Source organism: Nomascus leucogenys, chromosome 6, assembly GCF_006542625.1.
Source record: "Nomascus leucogenys isolate Asia chromosome 6, Asia_NLE_v1, whole genome shotgun sequence".
NCBI classification, from domain to species: Eukaryota; Metazoa; Chordata; class Mammalia; order Primates; family Hylobatidae; genus Nomascus; species Nomascus leucogenys.
Window position 1 is genome coordinate 10,385,467 of NC_044386.1, and position 16,570 is coordinate 10,402,036.

Genomic DNA, 16,570 nt, shown 5'->3' on the forward strand with positions numbered 1-16,570 from the left:
TTCTGACAGTCTTCTCATTTGTAAGCCCGATAATCATTACACCAGTGAAGTTGCATATCAGAGTATCTTTTATCATTAGTAAGTCTGGATCCCTACATAAAAGTTTCGGAGCATGGGTAAGGGAATGAGCATATCTTTGTGTGAAAACTGTTAAATAGATTGTGTGTGGTCTCTCAAATAAAGGCAAATTGAGATTGGCTTTTTTCTCAGAAACTAGGATTGAATAAAAAAGGCATTTTTCAGATGGACGACAGTACTGTAAGCCCCTGGTGCCTACCAGGCTTCCTTTTTAGCTTGAACTATGTTGAATACTGTCAAAGCCACAGGGAGCACCACTTTATTTAGACCTTAGTAATCTATAAATTCAACCCAGAAAAGCTGACCGCTTTGGTCAAATAAGCCATCTGTATAGAGAGGTGTTGCGAGCCAGGAGACCAGCCTCTGTGACATCCTTAGTTAATACAGATGTTGCCAGGCCCTTCCCAGGAAATCCATCTTGTTTTTGTTTGGGGATTGCTGGGTCTTTCTGGCGGAGAGGCACTCAGGCAATGTGCACACTTACAACAGGTATACCCACCATTTTCACCACACCTGTCCCCTCATGTGGAAGCTCACCCTGGCCTGCACATAGGGTGTTGCTAGGGCAGCTGGATATGAGACGAGACCTTTTATTTTGAACAGCCACCTTTCCTTTCTCTCTTTGAGCAGCCTCCAATTCTTTAGTATGATGGCCAGGTATAATTACACTGATTAAGCTCAGTGTAAAATGTGGCTTCCCAACCAATGGCCATAAAACTAGCCTCAGCATGTGGTCCCAGATCTCTTGCTAGAAGTGGTAGAAGAGTAGAATAGCCTCCCCATGCAGTGGGGGTCACCTGGCTGGTTCTCCTCACCCACTTCCACTATTAATCCTCCCACCATCACAAGAATGGAATCAAAATCTTTCTTCAAGATCACCACGTTTCCTCCCTTCCTGAAACTCCATCAGGGAATTTTTCAAATCAGCTAACTTAAGCATAAATAATCTAAATTTCCCAGAATGTTATAGAGGAGAGAAGAACATTAATTTTTATTTCTTTTTTCCTCCAAGGTATTTAGGTTTTACATATCGGCAGATAAGGACTTCTATGATAGGCTGAGTAATTCTCCTCCCTGAAGATGTCCAGGTCTTAATCCCTGGGAATATATGACCTTACATAGCAAAAGGGACTTTGCTGCTGTGATTAAGAAACTTGAGATGGGACAATTGTTCTGGATTATCTGGATGGTCCCAATGTCATCACAAGAGTGTTTATAAGAAGAAAGCAGAGAGAGGGGATGTGATGTTAGAGTCAGAGGTCAGAATGATGAAATCTGAAGATGAAGGAAGGGCCCACAAGCCAAGGAATGCAGCCAGCCTTCAGAGGCTGAAAAAGTCAAAGGATCAGAATCTCCCCTCAGGACACCATGACTTTGGCCCAGGAAAATAACTTTGGAAATTATTCAGCTCTGAAATTTTAGATCTCTGTGGATACAGTTCTTTCTTCTCTGGTCTAATTTCAGTATCTCTTGGAATAGGGTAGAGTTATTGCAGCCTGTGAATAGGGGGCCTAGTTCTCACTCCACCTCCCCAACTCCACTCACCAGTCATTGCCAAACAGCTCCATCTTGAAAAGGAAGCTCTGTAAGACAATTGAAGGGAAGTGCTCTGCTCAACTGTCCATGTCACCATTTTATCATTTGTACACGATATTATTATTAGTGTCTTCACAACATGAGAGAAAAACAGAAGAGGGGCATATAGGAGGGAAACATTTAATTCTTGGTATGCTTCTCCATCACCTGTGAAGATGGTAAAAATCCATTAAAAAAAATTGAGAGTGTGTTTGCATTACATAGAAAAGAATAAGGAAGAGTTGGGAGGTTGTGTCTTATTCCCCAGTGAAGAGGAAAGAGGGAAACTGGCTTAAAAGTCCCATAGATGGTGGCAACAGAAAGACTATTAGTCAGGTTAAGTAGAATTAAATGAAAGGAGTGCCAGGCAGTTGGTGAAGTCTGAGAAGTTCCCCTGGGATTTAAGGGAAATGCAGACAGGAGCTTCTATTCCTCACATCTCCTTCATTCAGTCCACACTTGGAGTCCCAAAGCTCACCGAGCCCTCCCAACAATGGCACTGTCATTGTCTCTGTGCTCCTTTTCATTTGTCTCCATTTTCCCTGGACCCCTGCCCAGACAACAGATTTGATCACCTGGGGTCGGTAGCAAGGATAGTCCCCACTTCCATTCCAAAGCTTGAAAGGAAACTGTGCAGCGAACCTACCCTTCTATGAAAGGGTGTGCTGGGATGAGTCCCGGGCATCCTACTGGAATGCTCTTTGCCTGTCTCCATAAATTCTTAGAGATGGGATATGCCAGTATTATTCACCCACTGCTAGACTTCAGACTCCAGAGACGTTTTGGCTTAACAAAGCTTGTGTGGGCCTAATCTCCTAATATATCACACTGTTTCCATGGAACATACATTTCAATTGCAAGATTCTTTCAAACAATCTTTGGAAGTTGAAGAGAGCCTGTATAGATCCACAGGAAACACAGAAATCATCCCATAAGTACAATTAAATACAAATAACAAAAGAGTTAATGGCAACTCAGTGTTTTACTTGTCATGCAAGAGGCAAATTAATTAAGAAGGATTGTAAGTACAGAAGAGCAGTGTGAATTTTGAAGAGCTCTTAGCAAAGCAGATTTTTTTTTCTTAGGTTTGGAGCGTGGTTAAAAAGTGCACTAGGGCTAACAAACTAGAATAGTCATATAATGAGCACCTATAGCTTTTCTTGAAACATTTAAAAAACATTTGTAATGCTGAAGTGCATCTAATAGGAAGACACAGCTCTTCCAATCAGCATCTGATACGAAACGACTGAAATGTGGTCAAGCCAGAAATGTGCATACATTTAAAGTCAGTCAACTGGGGCACCTGTTCAAGTCAGGGAGGCTCTTCCCCTCCATCGTGTTAACTATTTCCAAGATGGCACATGTAGGTGCCCACAGCGCAGGGTTATGCATTTGTAGTTCCACCAGGTTGAGGCGGTCTAAATCTTTAGATTTAGAATGAACTGGAACAATAACCTTGGAACATAAGGTTGGAAGAGTGGTCAGAGGATCAAAACGAGTAAGTCTAAGATCATTTACATAGGGTGGATTAATGAAACAGAGATTGCAAAAATATAGGAAAGCTCATAACTGCAATGAAATCTTAGGAGATGACGGTGCCTTATAATCTATTCATGGACATCACATGATATGAAGGCTTCTTGTATTGTTTCTCTCAGTATTTTGACAAAATGTTCTCTCCAGTTCTGTGAGCCAGAAAAACCTGGAGAACGTCTGGAAGGGAAAAATCAAGAAAATGACAGATTAACAAGATGCCTCTTCCTTGGTTCGGCGATTTAGAGATTTTCACTTGGAAACAAGGCCTGAGGGTGCTGAGTCAGTAGCAATAAGAAGCCAAGTGTCATCCGGAGGAGAAAGGCCAAGGTTTTGCTGCCACTTCCCCTACAGACTAAAGCAAAAGAAATGACCAGAATGCCAGATGAAGAAGTTTATGGCGGATATAAAGTTGAATTATGTCCCTGAGAAAGCAACTAGTTCTTCAGGTACAGGTCTTCTTTTCTAAACGATGACATATCAGAAATGCATCAAAATGGCAAAGCACAGTGAGAAATCCCTCAGTGAGTGCCGGCTCCTTCACCTGCGATGCAAATGTGAATGGACTGACATTCACACAGGTCATCTGTTTCTTCTGCTCATTATTGCAAAGACTACAAACCTTTTGTGGGTGGGTGGAGAGGCGGGGGGAAGATAAAAAGAAGACCCATTAAAATAGAAGGGAAGCATGGCCCAAAGAAGAAGTGGAGTTAAAATAACCTAAAGTGATATTTAGCAAACCCAGAAAGGAAACTTCAAAGAGATCTGAAAAATACCTGCTGCATCATTGTTCGTAAGTCATGACCCAGTTTCAGAGACTGTTGTCTGACTCATGTCTGTTTTGCAAAGAGAACTTTGTGTACCTGGTGGTTTTAATCAGGAGTCTCACCTCGCTACAGGGTAGCTACATTTCATCACAATATTGGCCTGATTCCTTAACTTCATTCACTTTGGGCTATTAAAATGGTCTCCTTCTGGTTATAAAGAAAAAGCCTTGTGGGGTGTGTTGGCTCACGCCTGTATTCTCAGCACTTTGGGAGGCAAAGGCTGGACGATCACTTGAGTCTAGGAGTTCAAAATCATTCTGGGCAACATAGGGAGACCCTGTCCCTACAAAAAATAAAAAAAAATAGTACGGCATGGTGGCCACTGTCTGTAGTCCCAGCTACTTGGATGGCCAAAGCAGGAGGATTTCTTGAGTTCAGGAGGTCAAGGCTCCAGTGAACCCTGATCACACCACTGGACTCCAGCCTGGGAGATAGTGAGACCCTGTCTCAAAAAAAAAAAAAATAAAAAGGAATACGCCTGTCCATTTTACCACTTCCATCCTTTCCCCCTCCCCATCTCCAACATCCCACCTCCTGAAGCAGGCTGGACGTGAGCTCCAGCCCCCTGGTGTGCCCTTCCCACCCATCTCCTTCCACCCTGTTCTTTCTCCTTTCTCATTGGAGGTGGGAGGGAGAAGGAAGAGGTGTTTCCTTACATAAAGGCAGGCCATGAGGCCACCAGGCCACTGCCTATGTTTGTGGGCCATCTCTGCCAAGGTGACTCCTGGGCTTTAGCAGGGGCCAGTTAGGTGGCTGAAGCTCTCTGCCACCCCATATCTTTGCATCTTTGGGTCTGCATCTTTGATGCCTACACCTCGCTTCACCCCTTCTGCCATCCTCCTGCAGGAACACATCTAAATCCCTCCATCACTAGTCTCTTCTCTCCCCTGTGACCCTGCCCTTGTCCATCTTCCTTGAAGGGACCTTTATGCATAAAGGAATATGGTCCTTGCTCAAAGTCTGGCTGAATCCCTGTGTGATCTCCCCACTGTACTCCAGCAGCCCAAGGCAAGTCACCAGCTCAGAAGCTGAGTTGACAGCCAGTTGGGGAAGAAGATGCCAGTTTTCCTTTCTTGCTGTCTCCTACAAACTTTAAGGGCTACTCCCATCCTTAGGCCCCATCTTCCCCCAGTGTAGTTTCCTTTCCTCTCCTAGTTCTCCTGTTAAACTTCTAAATGGAAAAGATCATCAAACCAGTGAGGTCTCTACTGCCCCTAGAGAGATGAGCTCTTCTATCAAGAACTGGGCCCTTGAACTTGGTCCTGGCGGAGCCATATCTGCTGAAGTCTCTACTCAGTGACCTCTAGAGCCAGGAGAGGTGCTCATTTGGCACCTCACACAGAACTGTCACACTGACATCTGATGCTTCCCTGACATTTGGGAGGAGAGGCCTTTGTTGGAGGAGCCCTGAAGTGTCTTTAGCCTGCAGGGAAAATCTCCAAGGCCAGGACAAGCCTCTTGATGGCTACAGAATGCTAGAATCAGCTTAGGTTTAGGAGGAAAAGGAGGAGAAAGGAGAGTTAAAAGGAGTAGGCAGTGGAGACAGGAGGGTAGAGAGGTATACAATGTGCAAAAAAGAGATACATATGGTAGGGAGTAGCAGTGGGCCACCTGGCCTGGGATCCCCTGCGTCTCATCTGTCCCATCTATTGCTAAGTAAAAACACGACCAAATCACCAAGATTTGGTGTCTCTGGAGGCCTTCTTACTCGGCTTTTTCCCCCGCATTCTGAGTCCATGATTCTGCCTTACCCTCCAAGTTGATCTATACCTCCATGCAGCGGTATTTGTCCTCTTTAGTTGTAATTCTGTCCCAGGCTGTTAGCGATATTGCCTTCTTATTATCTCCTCCACTGAGGATGACTCATAGTCCTTTCCGCTTAAAGCGCTGGCCCAATAATTCCTGAGTGTGCCTCGTCCATCATCCTTCATGTGTGAAGGACCAAGCCTTCACGAAAATGGAAAATTATACTGGCCTCTGGCTGCAATAGTGCTCACTGTGGATCACATATCACATCTCTCTTGTGTTCATAAAGGTTGTAGACCCTGAGAAGCTTTAACTTCTCCACAGAGCTAACCCCTCCACTGAGGCCTGGTACACTGACCCTCAGCACATTCCTCGCTCTCTTCTTCCTCCTTCCCTGGCTGTATTTAAACATGACAAGATTCCATAACTTTTTGAAATAGGAATTATAGCTCTGTTTGTTAAAGTCACTGCCTTCCTTCTTTTTCTTTGTGCTGACCTAACTTGTCACATGTCACCCAGCTGTTTCCTGCAGGCTGTGTGCATGGCCGCTAGTATACTGGTGGCCAACCTCACAGGAGAGCTTCATCTTGACTTGTGGTTCCTGGACTCTTCCACAGTGCTGTTCTGGAAGGTTCTTAGTCAAATGCCCCTCCAGTTTCTCCCACTTACTAACATTCTCTTATTTCTGAGTCTTTCTGGTTTACTTCCTAATTACAGATTACATGTCCTATCATAAATCACTCACATCTCCTCCAGAGCCAATAAGCCACTTTGTTTTTATGACACTTTCTTTGTTTTTATCATACCTTCTCAGTCATTTTTGGATTATTACCAGAGGCTACTGTAGGTTACCGGGCAGCCCTTTTTGGCTTCTTTTACATCTTCCTGGGCAATCCTGCTGTGAAGTGTGATACATGAAATGGTGTCTCTGTGGTTCAGAGCTCTAAATTGGAGTCAGAAAGTCATTGTGAGAAGGACTGCCTGTGTGTCTTGCTAAGGGGCAAAAAAAACCAAAAAAACAAAAAAAAAACAAAACCAGGAACTTGTCTTGACCTTTGAAGTGGGTCAAACTGCAGTGACCACCACATTCTGGAAAACAGCTGAATTTCTCCAGCACTGCAACCCCTGAACAGTGACCACCAGTAAACTATAGATGCATGTTCTAAGTCAGCCACCTCTACCAATGATAATTCTCCAAAACAACTTGGGTAATCACTCTGAACTTCCTTTTGGTTTTCTCTTAAAATCCCCTACTCACCTCGGTCTCTTCAGAAGCCAAATTGTTTCCTGAATTATAATTCCTAAGATTAAGACCCCTATAAATGCCTTGTCTTCTTGAACTGCAGTTTGGTCTTTCACCTCTTCTTGGTTGACACTACCCAGTGAATTTACTCTTCTTCAGAGCTTCTCTTCCTCTTCTTTTATACCACCAGCTACCCCTCCTTTGACCGTTTCATAGATTCCACAATCTGGTGAAGCACTGTTTCTGAAGATGTATTACTTTCCAAACCACCCTGCCAAAAAGCACACCCAGCTCTCTCTCCTCTGATATTAATAATAAGGCACTGGCCTACATGGTTTACGTGATCCAACCCTGGGATATTACTTGTCTGATCTCACCTCCTACTCCTTCGCCACCTCACTTGCTAGGTTCCAGCCACACTCTTTGTTACTCCTTGTTATAGGTTGAATATCATCCCCCACAAAAGATATATTGAAACCCTAATACCTGGGACCTACAAATGTGACCTTGTTTGGAAATAGGGTTTACACAGATGTAATCAAGTTAAGATAGGCTAGGTCCTAATCCAGTACAACTTAAGCCCTTAAGCCCTTATAAGAAGAGGAGAAGAGACACAGAAAGAAACATGCCTAGAGGAGATGGCCACATGAAGACAGAGGCAGAGATTAGAGATAAAGCCAAAGAATGCTGAGTAATGGCGGCCACCAGCAGAAGCCAGGCAGAGGCAAGGAAGGATTCCACCCTGAGTTTCAGAGTGACCATGGCCCTGCCCCTTCTCAATCTTGGACTTCTAGCCTCCAGCATCATGGAGAACAGATTTCCATTGCTCCACATCTGTCAGTTTGTGGTACTTGGTTCCCACAGCCCTTGGAAGCAAACACACTGCTGAGCACAAATGAGCACATGTCTTAGAGATCTAGCTCTGAGGTCCTCTCTCTGACTGCCTTCAAGCTCTGCTCCGAGGCTACTTCTTAGAGATGGCTTTCCTGAACGTTTTCTACAGAATGGCAGCTGTCTCTCTTCAGTCACTCCTTATCACTGTCCCCCTGCTTTACTGTGTTGTATTTCCTCCCCGGCCCACATCACCATCTCACCCATGATCAATGTATGCCTGTGTATTAGTCCTTTTTCACATGTCTGATAAAGACATACTCGAGACTGGATAATTTATAAAGGAAAGAGGTTTAATTGACTCACAGTTCCATATGGCTGGGGAGTCCTCACAATCACGGCGGAAGATGAAGAAAAAGCAAAGGGACATCTTACATGGCGTCCAACAAAGAGAGAATTTGTGCAGGGAAACTCCCCTTTATAAAACCATCAAATCTCAGGAGACTTATTTACTATCACAAGAACAGCACAAGAAAGACCTGTCCTCATGATTCAATTACCTCCCACTGGGTCCCTCCCACGACATGTGGGAATTATGGGAGCTACAATTTGAGATTTGTGTGGGGACACAGCCAAACCGTATCAGCCTGTCTGTGTTTATTGTTGCCTCCCCCTACCCATGGGGGTCTATTTTGTTCACTGCTGGATTATTGAGGTCAAAAACAGAGCCTGGAACTTTATAGCTGCTCAATGATTATCTGTCGAATATGAATTAGTTCCACTTTCACATATCAATATATCAAGTATTTGGGTCTATATGTTGCTTTATGTTGGTATGTGCAGACGGCTCATTCATTCTAACTTCCTAAAGGGCAATAGTTGGATCTAGTTGTGTAAACAGCAGCTTAGCACAGAGCCACACACCGTGTGTGTGTGTGCAACTTCCCTTGCTGACAATAGCAGATCTCAAAATGTGGATGATGAACAATACAAGTATTCTGCCTATAAAACTATGGAAGTGGTTTTACATTTAACTGTTGGAAAGAGATTTCCTTATTTGTTTTGCAGCACATACTAAGAATAACTCACTCCTTTGCCACCTGCTCTGTGCTGGAGTCTGTGTGTGTTCTCTCTGCCATGATATGGAGTCTCAACACGGTTTCACAGTCTGGGAGACTGAGTCTCAGAGAGGTAAAGCAACTTGCTCAAGGTCATGGAGCTAGAAAGTAGTACGGCAGCCAGGGTTCAAATGCAGGCAGCCTGGCTCCAAAGCCCTTGCTATAAGCTCAGTGGTATCCTCTCTACTGATATTTAATCAAAGAAATACAGGCTCTTTTCCAAAAATGTGAAACAATTTATGATGAAAGAAAGAGAAGAAATGATTCAAAGGTAGTCGACTGAAAAGATGAATAGCACATTCGCTCGAACTATATGAGGTAGAAAGAACTAAGAATAAAATAGAAATTATGAAGCACTTTAAGTCTAGTAGACAGGAACAAGTCTCAATTTTTTTAACAGATGAAATGTTCTAAATTTGTTGGAATAAAAAGTTATGGGGGAGGGGAAAGGTATGCATATTTGATGCACAGAAATCAATTTCTATGTTCTATACTTAAAGGTAATCTGAATTTAGACAAAATATTAGTATAAATGATATAAATATATTGAAACTATCTAGTCTAGACACACAGACACACATACAAACAGACAACTGCAAATATGAGCTGTCTTCCATGCGTTCTAAGCGGGTATGCCTTAGGTTATATTTTTCTGGCAACTTCTAATTTAAGACTTAGTGTAGCCATCAGTGTAGGAAGCAGGCTGTTTTCCCTGACTCCACAAGGCTGGGAGGTAAGCTGGACTCTCACCAGCTGTGGCTTCATCTCTTCATCATTCCTAACACATGGTCTTAGAATGCCCTGTTGGCTGGGCGTGCTGGTTCATGCCTGTAATCCCAGCTCTTTGGGAGGGCAAGGCTGGTGGATCTCCTGAGGTCAGGGGTTCATGACCAGCCTGGCCAACATGGTGAAAACCCATTTCTACTAAAAATACAAAAATTAGCCAGGCGTGGTGGTGAATGCCTGTAATTCTAGCTGCTTGGGAGGCTGAGGCAGGAGAATCACTTGTACCCAGGGGGCAGAGGTTGCAGTGAGCCAATATCACGCCACTGCACTCCAGCCTGGGCAAGAGAGGAGACTCTGTCTCTCTCTCTCAAAAAAAAAAGAATGTGAACGCTCATTTTACTGCTGTGGCTTCACCTCTCCATCATGCCTAACACATGGTATTAGAATGTCCTATTTACTTATTTTCTGTCCTGCAGGTTATGGATTCTTTTTTTTTTTTTTTTTTGAGACAGAATCTTACTCTGTCACCCAGGCTGGAGTGCAGTGGCATGATCTCCACTCACTGCAGTCTCGTCCTCCCAGGCTCAAGAGATCCTCCTGCCTCAGCCTGCCAAGTAGCAGGGACTACAGTGGGGCACCACCATGACCAGCTAATTTTTGCATTTTTTGTAGAGACAGGGTCTGGCTATGTTGCTGATGCTGGTCTCCTGAGCTTAAGCAGTCCTCCCACTTCAGCCTCCCAAAGTGCTAGGATGACAGGCATGAGCCACCACACCCAGCCAGATTCCTTAAAGATAGGATCTATATGCTATTGATATTTGGACCCTCCCACTAACACAAAGCAAGCTATCAATACACTCTTTTTCTTTCTACTAGGACTGAAAATTTCATTTCTTTAAAAACAAAAATGTTTTATAGCAGTTAGGATGATAAGGTAATTGGAAAGATTGTTGGGAGTTAGAAAGATAAAATCAATATTGATTTCCTAGAGCAAGAGTTCTTATCTTGGGCCTGTGTAAGTTTACTATGTAAGATCTGTAAACACTTCATATATATAAATGGCAGCTGAAGCTACTTTTTGATATAACAAGAAGTAATCAGGTCGAAAACTTAAATTACATCTTTATCAGTGCTGGTCACCAGACATTTCTATCAAAAGAAAGGAGTACAAGTCATTCCTTCTCACACATAAAGTCACATAATAAAGTTTGAATGTTTGAAATAAGGCATGTTGTTTAAAAATGAGGCATGTTAATAAGGATGGTCTATGTTTAAAAGAAAATACATTTTCCAATTATTTGAATATTTATAATTTTTTTAGATTAACTTAAATTTTTTAAAAGTTAATTGATTTATTAATCCCAGCTACTTGAGAGGTTAAAGCTGAAGACCGCTTGTGCCCAGGAGTTCAAGGCTACAGCATGCTATGACTGCACACCACTGCACCCCAGCCTGGGTGACAGAAACAGCCCTTGTCTCTAAAAATAAATAAATAAATAGAAATATTTAAACATTTAAAAATATTCCCTATTTGCCACTTGAAAATGTGCAAACACTTTTAAACCACTAAGATACATATTACCTTGAATGCAGCCATATTGTGTGTGTGTATATATATATATATATACACTCCTCTTTTTGTATAACTGTGTATATATACACATATATACACTCCTCTTTTTGTATAACTGTCTGTATATGAAAGGGGGTGCCGTGCCACCTGCATGCCAACTCTGGTGTGTGCATTGGAAGAAATGGGGAAAAGTGCAGGCAGGAGGAACATAAATAAACTGCAATCCTCACTACCCATGAAATACACTTAGTATCCCCAAATCAATGGGATAATCATAATATTCTTAGCGGAGGGGAGTTTCCAAAAAGAATGAAGAAATGACTTATAAAAAATGCTCAAAAGTTAGCAACAGTTAGACACCTCCTAAAAGATGCTTATTGTCCATACACCTGAGGAAGTATCCATGTTTAATAATGCCTCTGTCTAAAGGCTTAATTTATGGTGACTTTCCCAACAATCTAGGAGACAGTGTAGATGACAGACATAGTTCAAGGACTACTGCCATCCATCCACACTAATCATGCCTGTGCCCTTTAAAGTGGGAGGGTCCGCCTCCAACTCAGGTATTCATTAGCCCATGAATAGGGACCACACAAACTTACTGTGCTTGCAGCAATCACCTGAACCCTCACTTTATTCCTTCTCCTTCTCCCATCCTCTTTAATTTTTCCTTGACTGCTTTTCTTCTGATCTTATCTCAGTCTGGCTCTGACTACTGCCTATGTGACTACACTCCTATCTCAGTTTTTAAACACTTGCTGATCTGCAAAGTATTTAAAGCTAAATGTCCTACCCTGGACCAGAGAACTCGGTGGAATTCAAACTCTGCCTTAGTCACTGGAGATTGCTGAGCTAGATCCCACCCAGCCCTCCCTCCTCAGTTCCACCTCACTGCTGGGAGGGTGATATGGTTTGGTTCTGTGTCCCCACCCAATCTCACTTTGAATTGTAAAAATCCCCATGTGTCAAGGGCGGGACCAGGTGAAGGTAATCAGATCATGGGGGTGGTTTCCTCCATGCTGTTCTCGTGATAATGAGTGAGTCTCATGAGATCTGAGCATCTGACATTTCCCCTGCTTGAATACATTCTCTCTCCTGCCACCCTGTGAAAAGGTACCTTCTGCTATGATTGTAAGTTTTCTGAGGCCTCCCCAGCCCTGTGAGTCAATTAAACCTCTTTCTTTTATAAATTACCCAGTCTTGAGTAGATTGGTACCAGGAGTGGGCTGTCGTTGTAAATATACTTGAAAACATGGAAGTGTCTTTGAAACTAGGTAATGGGCAGAGGTTGGAACAGTTTGGAGGGCTCAGAAGAAGACATGTAGATGTGCGAAAGTTTGGAACTTCCTAGAGACTTGTTGAATGGCTTTGACCAAAATGCTGATAATGATATGGACAATGAAATCCAGGCTGAGGTGATCTCAGATAGATATGAGGAACTTCTTGGGAACTGGAGCAAAGGGGACTCTTGCTATGCTTTAGCAAAGAGACTGGCAGCATTTTGCTCCTGCCCTAGAGATCTGTGGAGCTTTGAAACTGAGACAGATGATTTAGGGTATGTGGCAGAAGAAATTTCCAGGCCACAAACCATTCAAGAGGAAGCACAGCATAAAAGTTTGAAAAATTTGAGGCCTGATAATGTGATAGAAAAGGAAAACTCATTTTCTGGGGAGAAATTCAAGCTTGCTGCAGAAATTTGCATAAGTAATAAGAAGCCAAATGAATGTTAATCACCAAGACAATGGAGAAAATGTCTCCAGGGCATGTCAGAGACCTTCACGGCATCCCTTCGCTTCACAGGCATGAAGTCTAGGAGGGAAAAATGGTTTTGTGGGCTCGGCCCAGGGCCTCCCTACTCTGTGCAGCCTCAGGACATGGTGCCCTGCGTCCCAGATGCTTTGGCTCCAGCCATGGCTAAAAGGGGCCAAGGTACAGCTCAGGCCATTGTTTCAGAGGGTGTGAGCCCCGAGCCTTAATAATTCCTTTACATGTTGTGTTGAGTCTGTGGGTGCACAAAAGTCAATAATTGAGGTTTGAGAACATCTGCCTAGATTTCACAGGATGTGTGGAAATGCCCTGAATGTCCAGGCACAGGTTTGTTGCAGGGGTGGAGCCCTCATAGAGAACCTCTGCTAGTGCAGTGAGGAAGAGAAACAAGGGGCTGGAGCTCCCACACAGAGTCCCCACTGGGGCACTGCCTAGTGGAGCTGTGAGAAGAGGATCACCATCCTCCAGAACTCAGAATGGTAGATCCACTGACAGCTTGCACCATGTGCCTGGAAAAGCTACAGACACTCAACATCAGACTGTGAAAGCAGCTGGGAGTGGGGCTGTACCCTGCAAAGCCATAGGGCAGAGCTGCCTAAGGCCATGGGAGCCCATCTCTTGCATCAGCGTGACCTGGAAGGGAGACATAGAGTCAAAGGAGATCATTTTGGAACTTTAAGGTTTAAAGATTGTCCTGTTGGATTTCAAGCTCGCATGGGGCCTGTAGCCCCCTTGTTTTGGCCAATTTCTTCCACTTGGAATAGATGTATTTACCCAATGCCTGTACCCCCATTGTAACTTGGAAGGAACTAACTTGTGTTTGATTTTACAGGCTCATAGGTAGAAGAGACTTGCCTTGTCTCAGATGAGACTTTGGACTTGGACTTTTGGGTTAATGCTGAAATGAGTTAAGACTTTGGGGATTGTTGGGAAAGCATGACTGTGTTTTAAAATGTGAGGACATGAGACTTGGGAGGGGCCAGGGGCGGAATGATATGGTTTGGCTCTGTGTCCCAACCCAAATCTCATTTTGAATTGTAATAATCCCCAGATGTCAATGATGGGACCAGGTGGAGGTAACTGGATCATGGGGGTGGCTCCCCCCACTGCTGTTCTCATGATAGTGAGTGGGTTCTCACGAGATCTGATGGTTTTATAAGTGTCTGGCATTTCCCTTGCTTGTACTCATTCTCTCTCCTGCTGCTCTGTGAAGAGGTTACTTCTGCCATGATTATAAGTTTCCTGAGGCCTCCCCAGCCATGCAGAACCATGAGTCCCTTAAACCTCCCTTCTTTATAAATTGCCCAGTCTTGGGTATTTCTTCATAGCAGCATGAGAATGGACTAATACAGAGGGGAACCGAAGAGATGGTCCTAAATCCAAATTCACTAGAGAAGCAGGAAAAGCTAGGGATGAGGATTTTATCTGCTGACTTATGGAAGCAAATTCTCAACATTGCACATATAAGATCTGGTATCATTTTGAAAAAAAATTGACGTTCTTGGCTTTATTATATGAAAACTGTACAAATCACAGGAATAAGGAACGAGAAAGGCATGATGTTTGACCCTCTGCATATAGAAGATGTAGTTCTGCCCTTTGTTCAATGGCCTACCCATTGTGTGAGCAAAGTCAATACCAATAATGAAATGTAGACTGAAGGGCTAAATCAGTCCAATAAAATGCAATAGAAAGACTAGAGGACTGAGTAAATTTGGAAAGGCTAGTGCCTGCAAAATTAGTATTTGGACAACAGGTAATTACAAAATTCAATGTCTGTGTATGAAAACATGACAGGCAGCCATCTGTCACAAAGGGAGAACCAATTACTAATAGTTTGATCTTGGAGTTAGGATGAGATAACAAAATAGATCTGTGTAGAATCCTTATTAGAGTTTACGTGTGTGTGTGTGTGTGTGTGTATGTATATGCACATACGCACGCCTCCCTATATGACTGAATGAGAGAAAGAAAGGGAAAGTCTGGAAGCTTACTCTGTGTTTTATTTAAGCCTTTTGCACTTCCCATGTTTCTCTGGCTAACGCTTACTAACTTCAATCTCATTTTGTCAACTCGGGATCAGGGTGTGCACTCAGTCATACACCACCCTTCCCTTCCTTCTCATCCCAGCCTCCCAGGCCCCCTGGGAACATTATCATGGGGCCTGGAAGTGTTTGCAGCCTTTAGAAGGTAGCATGGAGGGCTGCCATCGATAACATGAACTGCTGCTAGGAGTGCCAGCTGCTGGGGGCCACCCCAAACAGTGAGAAGTGATACAGGCAACCTTGACGGCACCCATAGCAAAATTAAAAAATAAACAGAAGCACACATATGTACACACATGCACACACAGACAGACACACACACGGACACACTAAGACACACACATACACACAGGCACACACAGACACATGTACACACAGAGACACATGTATACACACTGACACTTAGAAATATACATAAAATAAAACAGGAACTTTAGTGTCTTAACTGTTCCTGGCCAAAAAGAAGGTGGATGAATGCACATTTCGCTACTAAGCAGTTTGCGTACGTTAAGTCATCTAATTCTTGCAAAGACTCTACAGAGAAGGTATCAGCATCTTCATTTTAAAGATTAGAAAAGAGGCCCCAGGATAATCAGGTAGTTCAAGGTGACCGAGCTGGTAAGCAGGAAAGCCAGCCCAGGGAAGCTCATCCATCTGCCACGACTCATGTGCTAGTCGCCCTTTCACTGGAAGGCCTGTGTTTACCACGGCGCACTGGGGGTCATTCTGATGTAGCTGGAAACAAGTCTACAGCTGCTGTCACTACAGCTCTTATCAGGTGGCATCGCCACTGAGAAGCCCCAAGGCTGGCCCATGGATCACGTTTACAGAGCCAGTTAGACCATGACTTCGGACTTCCCTGGGCCGTGAAGCCTGCATTGCCTGGCCGGGTGACTCCTTGTAATAGAGTCTGACTCTATCTCTTGATGTTTGATTTCCGACAGCTTTGAAGCCTCACCTGTCCTTCCTCTGCCCCACATCTGAGCAAGCTGATAAAACTCAAGAGCTTCCTTTTTTGGTACCCGCAGGAGTTTCAATCTGTACAAGGCCCAGTCTGCATGTGAGAACCCACTTCCTACAGCCATAAAAACTCCATGCCAGTTTCCTTTCCATAAGCTTTCTCAAGCCAATTTTGGACATGCCTGGGAGCCACTGTACTTGACCCAGAAAGCCTCACTGTGTAAGTGACACCTTTTCAGGCCCCCTTGGTGTGTGAGTCATGCCAGCAACCTTGGCATCAGAATAACCAACTTTTGGGTGGGAGTCCATCCCACTTCGGCGGGGCACTACGACACTCTTTAATCAATTCATGCTAACGATGAAATGAAATACTTTCATGACCTTCAGAGAAACCGTCAAAATTATAGTCTTCAAAAAAGAGAAAAGTTATGATCTTCAAAGAAAGACAACATATGATGATGGTATGTGATCCCCCAGTCAGAAATCTGTCCTTTATTTTGCATGGCCATTTTTTTTTCTATTAAAAATAGAGAATGACTAAGTTAACA

General features: G+C 43.6%; 1 protein-coding gene across 7 annotated transcripts in view; it reads right to left on the bottom strand.

Moving 5' to 3' along the window:
- Window positions 1-16,570, bottom strand: part of CTNND2 (catenin delta 2) — a 938,008-nt gene that overhangs the window by 250,228 nt on the left and 671,210 nt on the right. The window lies entirely within an intron of this gene.